This window comes from Protopterus annectens, chromosome 15.part0, assembly GCF_019279795.1.
Source record: "Protopterus annectens isolate FY-2018-M chromosome 15.part0, PAN1.0, whole genome shotgun sequence".
Lineage (NCBI taxonomy): Eukaryota > Metazoa > Chordata > Ceratodontiformes > Protopteridae > Protopterus > Protopterus annectens.
In genome coordinates, this window is record NC_056749.1 from 524,181,390 (window position 1) to 524,199,161 (window position 17,772).

The window sequence follows — 17,772 nt, forward strand, 5'->3', positions numbered from 1 at the left end:
TATAGTATAAATCCAATAAAACTGTGGGAATGAGCAAAAACATGAGAAAGCTACATGTAATTTATTAATCTACTCGTATTGACCCGACATTTCTAAGATATTCTTGATCTTGATTCAGATTCCTCATCCAACTATAGTTGTGCTTAAGTGGCCTGTTTCCTTGTTGAGTATCTTTATTTTACACCAGGCCAACTTCTGTTTCAGTATCAAATGCAGGATGTTTTTCCACAACGTATTTTTTATAACATTTCTTAGCATCCTACAGTAGCATGCTCCTAACACTCAGCAATTTAATCCAGCCACATTGCAATATATTACATTCCTGCAGCTTTAACCTTTGGATCTACCTTAGTTTACAATATTAACCCACTAATTCGTATCTGGTGGAAAGGCATAGTAACAACACATATGCCAAACTATAGCACTGAACAGTAACTCTATTTCATCACCTTTGCTGAGGGCATTTCCTTAATTATGTTTTAAAAATAGCCATACATGAAAATAATAAAATAAATAGTAAGGAAAACAATATTTAGCATAGCTGAGATGATAAAAATACCCTTTTCAAAGGCAATCCATTGCATAGAAAGTTGTTAATAAACAGCTTTAAAGGTATAAAAGGACAAAAATATCCATCTCATCTCCTCTTTTTCACCACAGCCTGCCACATGATGATAAAACACTTCCCCAGTTATTTTATTTCACCATCCATTGATATTGTCACACTTTATGCTCTGTGATGGCATATCCAGAGTAAAGTGTGATAATGGCACCATTCTCGGCTTGGGTTGGGAGTGCCTTCCGTGTGGAGTCTGCATGTCCTCCCCGCAGTGGAGTGGGCGTTCGAAAGACATGCGTTGAATGGGAATGCCTTTGTTGAAGGATGGGCATCAGGCTGGCAACTCGACACCATAAAAAACAACTGCCAATCATTAGCGGACCGAAGTTCCGCTGTGGCAACCCCTAACCGGGAAAAGCCGAAAGACAAACAACAAGAACAACAACAACAATGAAACTGTTCCTGTGCTACGGCAGTTACAAAAATCCTTTAACATGCCCAGATACATCTGATTACATAGTTTAAAGCCCACAACTTTTTAAATAGCCTACAGTATCATAACAATATAGCTGAAGTAGTAATTACCATTCAGAAGCATTCAGCATGCACTGAACCAACTAGCTGTAACTTTTCACATACTAAATATAAAATTAGTTATTAATAAATGTAGTGCAAATATAGTACAAAATCAACATAACCAAATAGTAGTGGAATAATAACCCACCTTCCTGATAAAATCATGTTCTTCATAAATATGAAAACCTTCATTTGTAAAGGGCTTTGTTAAAATGAATGAATGCCTTTTGATGTGACTGCTGAATTCCACAGACTTGCACATCAGCTGCTCTTTTCTGAAACACCATCATCGCCCCTCCCCTTGTCTAAGGAAACTATTCTGACATAGTATGTCTACAGCCTATGACTCTATCATCCTTTCACTATAAACCACTTACTTTCCTCTTTCCTTTGCTTAGTACTTCCTACTCCTCTCATACCCCCATTATATTCATTATACCCTTCTGTTCCCCTTCAACATCTCCTGGTTCACTACCCCCCCTTTTTTTATTTTTTTATCCCTTTTCACTCCACAGACCACACACACCACTGACTTATAGCACTACCCCCCCTTTTTTATTTTTTTATCCCTTCTCTATCTCCATGTATCTATCCACAGACCATACACTGACACCTTATAGCTACTCTGTACAATACCTTTTGTGTCACTCAGCTTATCTGCTAATCATCCTCTATTTCTATTCATGTTGCCTTTCAAACTTGTTTTATCACCTTGCTTGTCCCACACATGGCTGTATGACTATCACTCCCACCAGTACAGTACATAAATACTTTTTCCTCGAACCTCTCCTTTTAAAAGCATGCAGTCACAAATGGCTTTCTGTTTTCATTTCTTAATTTTTTTTTGTTTTGAACCATTGTTGTATTAATGCATTAGTCTTTATTCATGTCTTACAAAAAAATCCATTTATTGATATGCAGTTTTCTTTTATAAAACTTTGTTCATTTTTGTTCTAAGTTTCTATTTGCATTAATTCTGCTAAATTGCTTAAAGTCATTGTAATTTTTATCTACTTTTTATACCTTTAGTAGATGTATTATACTTGGAGCTTTTAGGGCAGCCACGGTGGTGCAGCGGTTAGCATTGTCACCTCACAGCAAGAGGTTTTCCGGTTCGATTCTCAGCTGGGGTGCCTTCTGTGCGGAGTCTGCATGTCCTCCCTGTTGTCATGTGGGTTTCCTCCAGGTGTTCTGGTTTCCTCCCACTTCCCAAAAACATGCTGTAGGTGGTTTGGGCACTCTAAATTGGCCCTAGGCGTGTGTGTGCCTTCGGTGGAAGGTTGGGCATCGGGCTGGCAACTCAACACAGTAAAACTCCACTGCCAATCATGAGCGGACAGATGATCTGCTGTGGCGACCCCTAACCAGGAAAAGCTGAAAGAAGAAGAAGATTATACTTGGAGCTTTTCTCACTAGGTCTATGTTGAAAAGGGGCAACCTATGCCTAGGAGGACGCTCTCAGTAAACAGATACCAGCTAACTACCTAATTAATTACTTAAATTAATTTGTCATATTTCACTTTCAAAAACTTACTTGAAGCATCAACTGTATAATATATAGTGTCAAAAGTCCACTCTGCTGATATTGCACTGCCTTCACTGCAGCTTCTATTTCTGAATTTATAAGTTTCATTACTATATGCAAATTACTTTCTCCTCTGGGTCGAGGCTCGACATCGATGAGATGCCCTTTACATTGTCTGTTCTTTGTAAAATCCTCCTCTTCACTTTTCATCAAATCTGAAGTCATTTTTCTAGGAACAGTAACTTTCTACACCTCTAGTTAAAAATCACACTGAAAAACACACTACATGCTAAAGATGCACCTTTTTATTTTTTTACACATGTAAGAGTCCAATATTTATTCAGATTAAAGATGTGTCCATATAACACTGAGATTTATTCATTGTCAGAATGTGTGTTGCATCTAGAGCACTTAATCATATGCAGACTGAAATGACAAAAATGTGCAATAAAGTTTTGGATATTATGGCTTCCTATTAAATAGTCTAGTGGCATAAATTAAACACTATTGACTTATATAAGTTTCTATACGGAGATGGAACTACATGGAAACAGCTGAAACTTTCATCTGTGACTAGAATCTCAATAATTAAAATGAGAAACAGTTACCAAAAATGTCTTTAAATGCCTATGATACTTGTCTTTGCCAGTCTACTGAAAATGGCCTAGACAAAATGTCAGATACTCGTGACTGATTTCCAGTGAAAGGTCATAAACCTAGAATTGATAGAACAGTGGTTATATCATAGTTAAGAGATACTTGTCAGATTTAATGAAATGTGGTAGTTGCCCACCAGGTATACAATGGCTAAGATATAAGCAGTAATGTCAAGGGAAAGCAGTAGTTGGCTTAGCAACAGCATCAGTACAAATATAGAACCTACGGTATTGATTAGCTCTCTTTTTTTTTCACTCCAGTCAGTTACCACAGCCACACACACTGACTCCTCAGACTTTGAGAGTATAAAGCTTCCTCCAGTGAGAGACATTCCACACGTGAATCATCCACATTTTAATTTATGATAATAATGCTACCATCTGTATACTTGGCTAATGAACACATAGCCATTATAAATCTCTCATGGTCTTGCCTGTGGAGGTTTTTGTTGTTTCTAGCAATGTCCTTTCAGGACTCAGCTTCCCTCACTCAGTTTGCAGGAAAGTTCTGAAGACCCTAGCACCCACCCATGTCTTTTTAGTCCTCTTTGCTTGACCTGACTAATGGCTGGGTACACGGAATATGCTTGAGCTTGTTTTTTGTATTGACCTGATTCTAAAGGTAGAGATTGGATATGCATATAGCAATTGTGAGGTATTCTGCAAGAAAGTTATCAACAGAGAGTGATCAGTGTTTAAGTCTGGATAACTTTTTATGATGCAAAACGTGACTTATTTTATCATGAGGTTATCAGTGGATGGGGGGGAGACATGAGTCAGGGGAATCAGGAAAAGATTCATTAATGAGGCCAGCTATGCTGTCACTGAAGTCTGAGTTAAACTTGATGGTTGTTTCTAAGTGATAGTTACTGGGACAAGGGCAAGTGACATTATTAGCCCCTGGGTATAACATTTGTTTGATGGATGACTGGATTTTTTGGGAGGGGTATAGCTATAGTAGTTTTGGTCAAGATAAACAATCTTTTTCTTTGATCAGATAACTAAAAAATATTAAGTGAAAAAAGGTCAAGCAACAACATTTCCCAAGTGAACTGGAATCTGTATTTCCTGTACTGAAATATGCTATACACATCATATCACTATACAGTATGCTGGATAGGATGAAATGAGTTGAGAAATTGCCATCTGATTTCTTATCAAGTCCTCCACTATACCTCTACAATTAACATAAGATAAGAGATAAGATTCCTTTATTGCCATTGTACAAGTACAACGAAATTTGTAGCAGTCCTCCTAAGGTGCATTCACATGTAATGAACATGAATAAATAAGAGAATACAATACAATATAATGTAATGCAATGCAGTAAACAACTATGCTATTGCACTTCGGTATATTGCACATGAAAGGAATAAAGTAAGGTGCACAGGAATATAAACATACACCATATTGTGCAAATGTCTATTATCTGTACTCTTTGTGAGTACTCAGCCTTGTTCAGTTCATGTATGGCCCTGGGATTGAAACTGTTCTTAAGTCTGTTTGTCCAAGATGGAATGGTCCTGATCCATCTGCCAGAAGGCAGCAGCTCAAAAAGGTGATGTCCAGGGTGAAAAGGGCCTTTCAAGATGTTGGTTGCCCTGCTGAGACAACAAGAGCTGAAGAGTTCCTCCAAAGATGGCAGTGAGCAGCCAATTATTTTCTGGGTAGAGTTAATGATCCTATGAAGGCCCTTCCTGTCTGCTGCTGAGCTCTTGGCATACCACGTGGAAATGCAGTATGTCAGCACACTTTCAATAAAACAGCAGTAAAAAGACACCAGTAGCTTCTCCTGCAGGTTATTTTTCCTGAGGATACTCAAGAAATGGAGTTTCTGCTGTGCTGTGACTGCCTCTGTGGTGGTTATGGACCAAGAGAGATCTTCTGCCACATGTACACCTATAAACTTGAAGGCAGGTACCATTTCCACATGGTATCTGTTGTGCCTCCAGAAATCTATTATGAGTTATTTTATTTTGGCAGAGTTCAGGGCAAGATTGTTCTCAGTATACCATGCAGCCAGTCTTTGAACTTCATCTCTATATGCCATCTTGTCTTCTCCTGAAATAAGATCATCCAATGTGGTAATAAGTCCAACCCACCCATGGACCCTTCATTGGTTCTAGTTCAAAAATTGAAAATGTGGATACTATTTGTTTATAAACATTTCTACTTTAGTTGAAACTCAACAATTTTCCTCATCCCACAATTGTATCAACAGATTTGCATGTACATGCACTGAAGGTATATCTTCATATTCCAGGTGAAAAGTTAGCACTTTTTTCATCAGCAACAATATTATACAATGCAAATATAAATGATGCCTGGATTAAGCCTTTGTATCCAATTACAGAAATATTATTTACTCACTTCTGAATGTGATGCAGTCTCCAAGTCCAAAATACCTTTGAAAATCTCCAAATCTGCCCCTCACCACACCTCCAGTATATCTGACACACTGTTTGAAATATATTTGCTAGTTTAGAAGGAGTTTTATGCAGACAATGCCACCTGAAAATTATGTATCTGCTAGGCTTTGTTGACTGCATAGGTAAGAGAAGTTTGCATCCACCTCTATTCTGTAAATAACTCCTCTCAGGAAGAAATGTAACTTTTAAAAGATGCAGTTAGCAATTTTTTCATAGATTCACTTTCCTCCATAATTCCCCCTGTCCATTTAATGAAATCTAGCTGGCTTTAAACTTCTTATATATGGGATGTAGATGTTCTCATTCTCTGTGATTAGGGCATAGTACCTCAACTGCATCTCCTATGGTAGATGGAACAACACTCGGGCTTCCTGCCAGGAAAGTACCAAATAATTTCTCACTAGCTGACAGGAAAATTTGTTATTAATTTGTTTCTGCTTCTTTTTCCAAAAAGACCATTCACATTAAACATCCTATCTTGTCCCCCTATTCAAACATGTATCTTCTAATCAGGACTTTTGTATCTTTTAAGTAAAACTTTCGATATCACTTCTTTTAAATACTATCAAAATGTGGAATGGCTTTTATGTGAAACTGGGATGGTCAAATAAGTCTTTTTCAGTTTCCGTAATGCTGTTCTGAAAAGGTTTGAATGCACATTAGTGGATGGTAAGTGTACAGTTGCTAATGTGTAGGGGGGGGCTTGCCCTTCTGCAAAACTGTAAAAACTTGTGCTGTAGACAAACAATTCATATGGCAGCTTCAGCACAACTTCCTGAGTGTCTGACATCACCTCCTGATATTCCAAATTTGTTCGAATGCAGACATCTGGGTGATGATTTTCGATATTCCATACAAGTTACATTTCTAAATTCAGAATGTCAGTTCAGTCAAGTGAATAACTTTTTTTTGACGATCAACATTTTGATAGAAAACCCTTTTAAAGACCCTTGTATCACCAAGTCCGGTACTTTCCTGACATCCCCAGAATATAGTCCAAACAATCCACTCCACAGTTGAGCTGAAGTGTGTCAATAAATCGTTTGCTTGCCCACCTGATTAGTATACAGGAATAAAGCCATAACAATGATCCAGATAATCTGAGTTCAAATAGATACATATGTGGTGAAAGAACTATGCAGGGGAAGGCATGTGTGTGGAGATGACATCATCTTCACGGTCCTGGGAGGGAAGATGTTAGTGTCCCTTTGGATGTCTTGATCCCATGCAAGTGAAGGACTGAATACAACCACATTACTGTAGGACGGGACTGATGTTGTCAGCCTATGCATGTCACGGGAAGAATGTAGCATCCATCTGTTGAAATAGGGATGCTCATATCAGATAGCAGGAGATGCTTTAAAGATAAATAGAAACACCCTCTCATGGCTATCTGTATGATGACCATGCCATAGATTGCTCTGACCTGGTGATGGTGAACAAAGGGCCAGTAGCAGCAACTAAATGGTCAGCAGGCAGTGATGTTAGAAAAATGACATGGAAAATTATGTCCTTCCTTTTAGACTCATAGAACTCATTTAACATCTTAAATACTATGAAACCGCCTGGACCACCTTACTTATTTGTGCTAACCCTATCCACAAGCACTACCCATTCTGCTAACCTAAGCCATGCACATTGCATTACTAAAAACATTTCCCTCCATACCTCTAAACCTCTTACTGCAAGAAATATGGATAAAGCCATAAATAATGGGGGAAGAAAGGCCAAAATAGGGACACATTTTAGATATTGTTTTTACAAATGTAGAAAGGGACAAAATAACAGGTTTTGCTTTAGCATGGATTTTCTGAAGGGAATGAAGTATGCAACTCAAAGGTCTGTCATTATTTTTTTACTTTAATCCTCAAACATTCGGCAATGATTTACCATAAAAAAAATTATGAGGAACAGACCAAAACTATGAGGCAAAAGTCTGGACATTCTGCGAAAATCTGGACAGTTGAGAGGTATGTTTCCCTCACAGTACTACTCAACAAGATATAAATAAGCACACTTCATACACACCACTACCAAAGGATACCATAAAATCTGTCCCCTTTCCTAGCCCTTACTCTAAACTTAACCTGTTAATACTCATTGCTGTCATGTGACCTTGTACATGTTTATGCCACCATCACTCCATTCACACATTCATTTCCCTGCATTCTCTTACTTACCTGCACCATATCAAATGCTAAATTGACCATACTACACTTGCATATCTGAGTTGACAGCCTACATCTCCATTCATTGTTCTTTAATCCATATGTAAGTAAACATTTTGATTATACTCGTGTACCCGTGTGTGTGTGTGTGTGTGTGTGTGTGTGTGTGTGTGTGTGTGTGTGTGTGTGTATGTGCGCACATATATGTGTGTGTGTGTGTGTGTGTGTGTGTGTGTGTGTGTGTGTATATATGTATATATATATATATCTATATGGGTCCACTTCACATGGTCGACATTTCATTAGTCGAAGACCATATGGCCGAGACCATATGATCGACTTTTAAAATGTCGACCATGCGGAATGGGCATCTCTGTACAGTGCGGAATGGAAAGATTTCCATCTTCCACACTGTAGTGTGATCTTGGAGTTGGTATAGTTAAGTTCTGGGGGTGCAGGGGGCTTTCCCCCCTGGTAGCAATGTGAAGGTAAGTGATTGTTGTTTTTTTTTCTTTTTACATGGTCGACATTTAAAAAGTCGTTCATATGGTCTCGGCCATATGGTCTTCGACTTTATGAAATGTCGACCTTGTAAAGTAGACCCATATATATATATATATATATATATATATATATATATATATATATATATATACACACACACAAATATATATATATATATATATATATATATATATATATATATATATATATATATATATATATATATATATATATATATATGTGTGTGTGTGTGTGTGTGTGTGTGTGCACTGACATTGATTGAAACACCTAAATCTCAATGTTTACAAAGTCAACAGCAAAATTCTGACTTTGCAAATATCTACACAGTACTTTGCATGAGTTGATCAAAAGTCTCTGCACATGAAAACCTAACATCAAAAACATTGTCTTTTGCAGTGGGATATGCCTCCCTGCACCCCCAATCCCCCTGTTATTTATATATACTAACTCTCAGATTGCACAATCTTGGGAAAAGGGTACATTTCTCTACCCCAAGAATTGTGCAGTCTCGCAAACCTGTCAGTCATCTGTTTAGATGATCAAATTTTGTTGGCTAAATAGATATCGACTAAATGTAGATTCCACCAACTTCAGTTAACCCATATACATATATAAACAAAGGAATACAGCAACAACTATCAGACAGAAAAATGTTGAATACAGCTATAGGTATGTCAAGAATCTCAATGTCAATACTCAGATCTGCTCTGAACTACAGCACAATGGCACTACATTTACCAAACCAACTGATATTGCCAACATCCTGGCAGACAGGTTCATTGCTAACTTCACCCCACCTCACCCCCCCCCAAAGGGCCCATCCCCATACCAGATGGTTGCAAAGCCCTGAAATCATGGCTGCACAGGTACAGACTGCACTCTCCAAAGCCAAGAATACAGTATCCATGGGACCGGACAACATCCCAGGCTGCGTTCTGCACAAACTACAGAATGAACTGGCACCCCACCTAAGTACCATGTTCAACCATAGCCTCACTTCAGGCTTTATGCCTATGGAATGGTGAAAAGTGTCAGTTATCCCACTCCACAAAAGGGGTGCCACAACAGACTCTGGAAACTATCGCCCCATTAGCCTGACGAGCCTGGTCTGCAAGGACATGGAATGCATCATCCTAGAGCTTATAAACAAAGACATAGGTAACCTCCAAACTCTGGACCCCATTTAGTTTGGGTTTGTAAAAGGTAGATACTGCCTCCTAAACCTGATTGACTTCTTTAAAGCAGTCACCAGAGCCGTAGACAAGGGTAAGGTGGTGCACACAGCCTATCTTGACCTCTCCAAGTTTTTCGACACCATCCTCCACTCTGGCATTATAGATAAACTCACTGGACTAGGCATAAATCCCTATGTCACAAGATGGGTAGCCAACTGGCTCACTGACAGAACCCACACAGTGAAAGTAGCCAACTCCAAATCCAACTTTAGACCAGTGACGAGCGTAGTACCACAGAGTTCGGTCCTGGGTCCTTTCCTGTTCGGTATCTACTTCTCTGAAGTCCGGGCTAATACAGATGGTCTCTGGCTAATGAAAGTCACAGACAACTGCAAACTAGGAGCCATAATTGATTCACCTAAGGATGTGGCCATTCTACAAAGAGGCCTCACTGACATTGATGTTTGGTGTCAATGTCATGGCCTAAAGCTCAATGCCAAGAAGTGCATTGTCATCCCCTTTGGGAAAAATACTGTACCCATGAACTACCACATAAGCGGTAGCCTACTAAACTCTGAAAGTTTGATAAGAGACCTTGGGACACAGATGGATAGTAGTCTCTCCTTTGGTAATCACATTGCCACAGTAGTCAGAAAATCCATCTACATGGCACACCTCATCACAAAGGAGTTCTCCTCCAGACAAAGAGAGGTCATCATTCCTCTCTACTCATCCCTTATTAGACCCATCATGGAGTACAATGCCCAATTTGACATGTACTTCACAAGACATCTGCAACAGCTGGAAAGGCCACAGAAATACCTCACTAAGAGGATTACCAGCCTCAAACAGATGCCATACGCCGACCGTCTCAAAAAACTCCAGCTCTTCTCCGTCGCATATTGCCTACTCTGAGGCAATGTCTGCCTAATCTACAAAGCCATGTTTAACCCAGACCTGATGGACATGCTACACTTAAAGAAATCCCAAACTCTCTGAGCCATATGGTCCAGGGGACCTAAACCTTGTAACCACAATAAACAGAACATGCTGGAGGGATAGATTCCTGTCCCAGAGACTTCCCTTGCTCTGGAATAGGCTGCCCATTCATGTCAAGCAAAGCTCCTCATTAGCCCTCTTTAAGAGAAACCTTGACAATTGGATGGGAAATAGGAAATTCACCTCGGGGATCATTGCTGTGGATCTGCTCGACAGGGGCACAGGAAAATAATTTTCTTGGGTGGCGAAAGCCAGGGAACCTCATTTGGCTAGGCTTGTATAGGCCCGAGAGCCAATAGCCTAGTAGTTACCTATGAACCTTTGAACCTATGAATGAGAAGGCCAAGACACCAGAGAGCAAGCCAGGTTTTGTTCCAACCAGTTGGAACTCATTCAGTGCAGACTTCCAAACCAACCCATATTTAAGAGAACACAAATGGAAAATGGGAAAAATATACTGTGCATTAAATGTATTAATTAAATCAGAACAAATTTCATATTGCTTCAAAAATCACCAGTAATTACACTTTCCACATACAAATGCATGTACAGATTAGTATGGAAAAGCACTTCATATGTTAAAACATAGGAAAGTATAGTATAACCAAGTTACTCTTTAAAACAAAGAATTGCAGCCTCTGATGAACCAGTGATATCATTACAAGATGTAAATAAATTTAAAATCCTCTTAATGTATAAAAAGACAAAAAAAAAATTAGCAGTGTCATGTTGTTTTTACATCACACAAAATATTATTTGCAGCACAAAGTGCATTATTTACATTGGGATTTGCAATTGTAGACCTTTTTATTTAGGGGAAAGCTTAGGTCCTGTGTAACCATGACTGTCTGTCTAGTGATCTAAAATATTCTAGTCAGTGCAGTGCATTAGTATGACATAGGTTAAAGCATAAAACTGCTATGTTTAAGTTTATAGGCATCGACAGTATGATGTCTATGTCTCCTAACAAAGCTAGGAAATTACATATTTTGCATTTAAGGAAAAAAGGTGGATTCTCAAACTTGGTGCCACCCAGGATGCTGGTGTAAATGAGTTATAAGCAAAAAAAAGATCTGTCTTTTATACACTTTTATGCACTGGATAAAGCTTAACTCTTGTTTTCCATTGCCTTTTGATGCTGAAAGATTGGTTCTTTTTGGTAATTTTTGACCATTTATTTTGTAATCATAATCTGTGTGTTTTGTGTTAAGTCTTATAATGCTACATTTTTGTAGCACCATGGCATAGAGGGATAAGCTGTGACTACAGTCCAAGTGAACTGGGTTTGATTAGTGGCTTGGGATTCTGAGGCCCAGGCAGTGGGGGATGGGCATGTCAACCTTAAGGGGCTGGGGGAGGAGGGCTTGCAATTTGACTCATCTTGTGGTTGACATACAACAGTGGTGGGGAATGTACAGGGGGGTGGTCACTTCAGGAAGGCAGGGAATTGGATGAGTGGCCACAGAGTTCTGACAAAAGCACAGCATTCCGATTACACATCTTTCCATAGATGTGAATGGGTGTGCACAAAGGGTGGGAATCTAGGACAGAGAAAAAATAGTCCTAGACAGCAGTATGATGCCAACCCAGGGTGTATTGATCTCCTCAGTGGCTCCAACACGTAGGTTCTTAGGTGCTTTCTAGGCTAACGACCACAAGTGCCTTTTTAAGCCTAGCCATGCATCATCCAAAATCTCTGACAAGTTCTGATACCCTTGATAAGTGTAAGCATGGGCCTGGGAGATGAGATGAGGTGAACTATGGGTCAGAAAAAGTCTTGGGAAACTTTTTAGTTTTTGCAGACCCAGTAGATGAGGAAAGTCATCTGGAAGCAGCTGATGATCAACTGTGTGTGTGTGTGTGTGTGTGTGGGGGGGGGGGGGGGGGCAATAAATCTAATAATCTATATTTAATGACATTAAACATGAGATCCTTACTACTCTTATATGAACTATGTAATAGTTATCCTGAGCTTACTGAGCCTATTTCCTGCTTTTATGTCTAAGACAATTATTGTAGAAAAAAGTGTCCACCAGCAGAGATTTGTTAAACCTCTGCCAACCATCAATGGTGTGAACACATTTTGTGCTACATTGTCATTGTCTTACCCTTTCAGTTACATAATTTTTGACATTTAATGCTTTTAATTTGTCAAGTATTCCTTTCAGTGAAATAAGACAAGAAGATACATCTGCCATTGTCACTAACACTGAGTCGTGACCTAAAGAAACACAGGAGAGATACTCAGGATCCCAGAAAACAAAACCTGACACAATGCTATACCTTATGCAGGACAGTCTTCCTAAGCATGTAGTATATGTCTACATAAGTCCATTAGAACAGCACAGCCACACTGCCACTGATATAATGTCTGTAGTATATGGTCACATAACTCCATTAGAACAGCACAGCCACACTGCCACTGATATAATGTCTGTCTAATCCTGAGTAGTATATGGTCACATAACTCCATTAGAACAGCACAGCCACACTGCCACTGATATAATGTCTGCCTAATACTGAGTAGACTGTGGCCACATAAGTCCATTAGAACAGAACAGTCATACTGCCACTGATATAAAGTATGTCTATTGCAGAGTAGTATAAAAAAGCGCAGTTCTTCAAGTGATGGGAATGCATGTAAGTTTTTTAATAAAAGTAGCATACAAAGGTCCCCATAAGCAAAGGCTCGATGATTATTTCCTATTGTAACTGTTTCATTTCCAGATGTATCTGAATTAATTATAATTATGGATACAGGAAAATAAATTTGGTCATTTCAGCAGACAAATAACCGTACCAGCAATTGGGTAAAATTAAGGCCTCACTTTCTACAGAAGTGCTATCCAAATTAGTTTAGCCCTGCTCAGCTTCCTCAGTGGGATAAGTTCCTTATAAGAAGAAAGAGCGGTGCAGAAAAATCATGATCAAACTGGGTACTCTCTGCCACTCTAAATGAAATTTAAACCTAAACCATGATTTATGACAAATGTTTTTTAAAATATAGCTCTAACAGGGAAATACAGTAGAATATGTCTGTCATGAATAGCGATGGTACATTGCTCTGTGCACAAATATCTGGGTGCGTAAACTATGTCATGTACCTTAACATACCTCACGTTTATCACATCATAAAAATATGTTCTTCATATTTTATGATGTTTCCCCTTTATTCCCTGCAAGTATACCATATGTAAATATTAATGCTGCATCTGTGACTAGAGATTTCTAAATCAAGGTGATTTTTAAGATAATGATTAACCCATAGCAGCATAGTTAACATGGAATGAGTTTTACTTACTGGTGTTACACATTTTAGCAATCTTTGGTTATGAAAATATGTAACAGCTTTCATGTTAACAACAACAGATTTTGTTGCAGTAAAGACAGACAACCAGATGTGCTGTGTAATCACAGCCATAATAACTAAAGCAAGTAATAATAGGGTGGTGCAGTGGTAGCATTGTCGCCTCACAGCAAGAGGTTCTCCCATTCGATTCTCGGCTGGAGTGCGGGGAGTGCCTTCTGTGTGGCATCTGCATGTCCTCCCCGCGGTTGGGTGGGCGTTCGAAAGACATGCGTCAATGGGTGTGCCTTCATTGAAGGTTGAACTTTGAGCTGGCACCTCGGTGTTTGTCAAAATCTACTGCCAATCATTAGCGGACCGGAGTTCCGCTGTGGCGACCCCTAACCGGGAAAAGCCGAAAGACAACAACAACAACTAAAGCAATAATTTAATTTTTGGTGGGCTGCATTCAGAGAGGGGGAAGAGGCTTGTCAGACATTTCTACTAATAGGTTATTAGATCAGAATGAATGATTTTGGATTGTTAACCTTGGTACAATGTAGATTCCTGGCTTAAATGAGAAGTGGTAGGGCATATATATTTCAAGATTTAATTAAATAGATTTTATTTTTATTAATAAGAAAAATTATTAGTTTAAATATTATGATGATGTAGAATATTTTTATTAGTTTATATATAGGAGTAGGTTGTTATTAATCCCCTATATATGTATGTCCTATGAAGGATAACTATTTTGTGCTTAAATATTTATGCTTTGACAGCTTATTTTGGATGAAAGTGCTGTTGATTTAATTCAGTGAGATTTAAACTGAAAAGATGGTGTTTTCTGGATAGTATTGATGATGGCAGAGGGTGAAACCGGTCTGTGCTGCTTGGCTAGTTACTGCCTGTTTATTTTTGTTATTTTTGCCATGTAATTAAATGGATTAAAAAGAACTTAAAGGAATTAAAACATCAATGGAGTTTTAATACCTGCTCGTTTATTTACATAAGTTTTTGGTACATACTAGAACTGTGGAATATCATTTCAGGACTCACTCTATCAAGTCTTGAAATTTCAAATAGTTACCCAGAATCACCATAGGCACTAGCAATATTTGAAAACATAAGGATGAAAATGTCAAAACTGTGAGTTTTCTCCTTGACTCTAAACCTAGAAGGCCTTTGTTAAATAAAAATAGAGGGTAATTGTTGCTGCCATCAGTAACTATATAACTTCCAAATACACATTTTGCTCGAACAAATATAAAATGCATGTCCCACAAGTAAGGAAAAAGTATGGTCTTTGGGTTCCCATTCACATTGGCGAAAGTACAGTTCTCCAAACTACATTTTACCTAGACAATAACTCCGAATTTACACTTCTCCGAAATGGCACTTTGCAATCGCACTGCAGTATATGTATGAACAAGTATAATGTTGTCACTGTAGTGCGATCTCGTAGTTATATATAATTAGCAGGAGGTGTGGGGGGTGCAGGGGGCTTGCCCCCCTGCACAAATTAGAGAAAGTTAATGTGGTTTAACTGTTTTCTGTTTCGGCAAAGTGCCATTTCAGAAAAGTGTAAATTCAGAGTTATGGTCTCGGCAAAGTGTGGTTCTGAGAACTGTACTTTCTGCAATGTGAATGTTATCCGGTCTTTGATACTGGTGCATTTATAACATGCCATTGTACTGTGAAATAATATATGGAACTCAAATGAATTAAAAATATATGCGAAAATGCATAATAAATGTATCCCTCATATAAAAATGGAACATTGACTGCGCCATCCTTAGCCCCCTTACAGTTAAAATGATTTATCCATGAATGTCTAAAAACTGTTTAATATTATTACATTACAATTGTGTGTATGTTTTGCAGATACTGCCTTATTGTTTTGAAACATTTAAATGGTTAAAATCTGAGTGACTGAGGCTTTATTTTACCAATAATGAATTTTCTGCCCCTACACAGATATTATTGACATTTTATTGTGCTAAGAAATCGGTCATTTTATTTCGAGGTATTGGATACCGTGGCCATAATGAGACTGATGCTGAGGGCTTTATTACCTAAAAAAAATGTTTTTAATTATTTTTCCTTTTGTAGAATAACTGGGTAGTTAATTTAATGTTGTCCATGTCACATAAAACATTTTCTATGTAAGGAATATGCCATCTTATGTGCAGCATTTGGATATGTCAGTTGTATTGAGACAGTGTCCTTAGTCCACTGAGGAGATACAGGTTATCTGGTAGAGATTAATCAATGATATCTGGTGAGCAAGGCTAGTTCTGATTAGGATAGATGACACTCCACAGAAATTACACCCCCCCCCCAAAAAAAAATCTTTATATTATCATATTGACAAGAATATGGTAATTAATACATTTGACATTGTTGTTTTTGAGGTAAATTTTAGACAACTGTAGTGAGTTACTTTCCTCTGAGAAGGTGTAAAACAAGTAGGCCTGTAGGGCAGAGAGATAAAGCCTTTACTATGCCCCCAACAACCCATGTTTGAGTAGCAGCACTAGCACTGGGAGGTGCAAGTGGGATTATGGGAGACCGTGTCTGGCATGAGCTTACCTATGCAGAAGGGAGGGAAACAGTTTTTAGGCTGGCTGCAGTAAAGCAGTATTATGAATCAGGTGAGCTTTGTGATACATAAGTGTTGATGCATTTAGTCAGGAAGTTGCACATGTACCTCCTAAATGCAGTGTCTATGGGGTTCACAAGGCTGATGCAGGATGGTGGGAGGTGGATCACACTCCACAGCGGCAGTATTATGCTGCAACAGCATGCTCAGTTTCCACATCGGCCCCATGCATGGGTCAGGATGAGTCCAGGGGAGGCTAAGGTGGGATCGGTAGACTCAGTGGCCAAAGAGAAGAGCAGCTGACAGTTAGTGGTCCCCCTGCAGAAAGAAAAAATAAGGTGCATAACTGTTATAACTTGAAAAAAGCCAAATTCTTCAAATAGTGTAAAACATTTTAAAATTAATATGCAATTCATACTTCATGGCAAAATGGCAGAGCAAAAATAATATGAATAAATTCAGAGTTTTGAACTTTCTTACACTGTTTTGGTAAATTGCACTCATATTGCTGAATGAGGCAGTCCATTGGAAAAACATTGTATAGAGTTTCAAGGGATGCAAAATGCATATCTTTGAATCAAATAACTGAGTTTACTAAAAGTCAAGCTGAATACCCAGAGTTTTTAGCAAAATTGCAGTGGTATGCAATATCTTGTGTATTCAGTGATTAAGTTATAGCTGATACTTTATATGTCCTGCTGTACTTAGAAGTGATTTGTAGTGCTTCACAGAGCTGTAAAACATAAGCTGCCATCTGAAAATAACTGCTGAATACCTAAAGTACTACATACTATCCTATTCAGTGCAGTGAGAGGAAAAGAGAGGGGGGTAGACTCAACAGTTAATACTGTAAGTCCTTGCACAACTCTAAAAAGAATGTTGTATGTTCAGATAACATCTGTCTGTACAAAATACTACTAATTTGCACATTAACAATCATATATGCTTATTCTGATGATTACAACCACCTTTCTGTCACAGTAGTTAAGAAATAAAACACACACATATATGCTGCATTATTATTTTTATATGTTACTAGGACACCTCCGACTACATTTTAAGGTCTACTGTGAAGTCATATGTATTGCATATGCACCTGGTATACCATTCTGCATGATACAAGACAGAAAATAATTCATTTTTGTGATCAGCACCTAGGCAAGCAAATTAAAAATGCATATATAAAAAGGTTTAGTTTCTAGGCATTCTGTTATAATAGAATAAGAATGTGTCTGTGGAGTACAGTTGCCCAGTCACACTCTGAGGGTGCTA